The sequence below is a fragment of the Mesocricetus auratus genome, unplaced genomic scaffold (assembly GCF_017639785.1).
Source record: "Mesocricetus auratus isolate SY011 unplaced genomic scaffold, BCM_Maur_2.0 contig_8773_pilon_obj, whole genome shotgun sequence".
In the NCBI taxonomy this organism is placed as follows: domain Eukaryota; kingdom Metazoa; phylum Chordata; class Mammalia; order Rodentia; family Cricetidae; genus Mesocricetus; species Mesocricetus auratus.
Window position 1 is genome coordinate 29,175 of NW_024430888.1, and position 1,102 is coordinate 30,276.

At 48.8% G+C, this 1,102-nt stretch overlaps 1 pseudogene; it reads left to right on the forward strand.

Moving 5' to 3' along the window:
• Positions 1-351: 351 nt before the first annotated feature.
• On the forward strand, positions 352-470 carry LOC121138122 (annotated as a pseudogene).
• Positions 471-1,102: the final 632 nt, after the last annotated feature.

The following is a 1,102-nucleotide window of genomic DNA, read 5'->3' on the forward strand; positions in this document are numbered from 1 at the left end:
ACACGATGTCTGTTAGTATTCGAGGGATAAACACTGATCCACTGCTCAGGACCCCATAGGTAGGTAGCCCAGGCCTCCTCATTGATTCTCACATTCAGGGGATCAGGATCGGTCCCATGCTGGCCTCCCAGCTGTCGGTCTGGGGTCCAATAGCTCTCCCCTGTTCGGATCAGCTGTCTCTCCTGGTTTTTGCTAACTCATTCTTTGCCAATTTGCTCTTCGCTCCTCTCTCTCTGTCACTTGGTTCCTTGGGTTCTATTCAGTATTTAACTGTGGGTGTTTGACTCTGCTTCCAATGTCACTGGATGAAGGCTCCAGGATGGTTATAGACATCAAGTACACTATCAGGAATAGGCTTCTCGGCCTTTTGGCTAAGATCAAGTGTAGTATCCGTTAGTTTTTTTTTTCAGTTTAAATTTACATTAGAAACAAGGTTGCTTCACAAGTCAGTTCCAGGTCCCTCTCCCTTTCCCTCCCCTCCTCCCGTGCCCTTCCCCCAATACCCCCATTATCCCCTCATTTCCCCAGGGAGGGTGAGGCCCTCCATGGGGGTGTCCATAGTCTGTCATTTCATATAGGCCAGGGCCTAGACCCTTCCTCAAGAGTTCAGGGTGACACTGCACCTCACATTGTTGGATGGGAGTCCAAAGTCCATGTGTATACTCAGGAAGGGTACTGATCTGCTGCCCAAGGCTCAATAGATTACCTAGGCCTCCTCACTGACACTCACATTCAGGGGGTCTTGATCAGTCCCATGCTGGATTCCCAGGCTGATGCCTGGGATTCAAGAGTTAACCTTTGTCAGGTCAGCTGTTTCTGGGGGTTAAACCAGCCCAGTCTTAATCCCTTTGGTCATCAGTCCTCCCTCTCTGCTACTGGCTATCTTGAGTTCAGCTCAGTACTTAACCGAGGGAGTCTGCCTCTTCTTCGATCAGCCACTAAATGAAGTTTCTGTTTCCCAGACTCTCTGGCCATGGGATTGTAGGCTGGCACTGCCCAGATCTATGTCTAAAATCCATATATGAGAGAGTACATGTGTTCCTGTACAGTAGTTCAGATACCATTAGATGAAATGAGAGAACCCAAAAGACTGCGCTTCTAA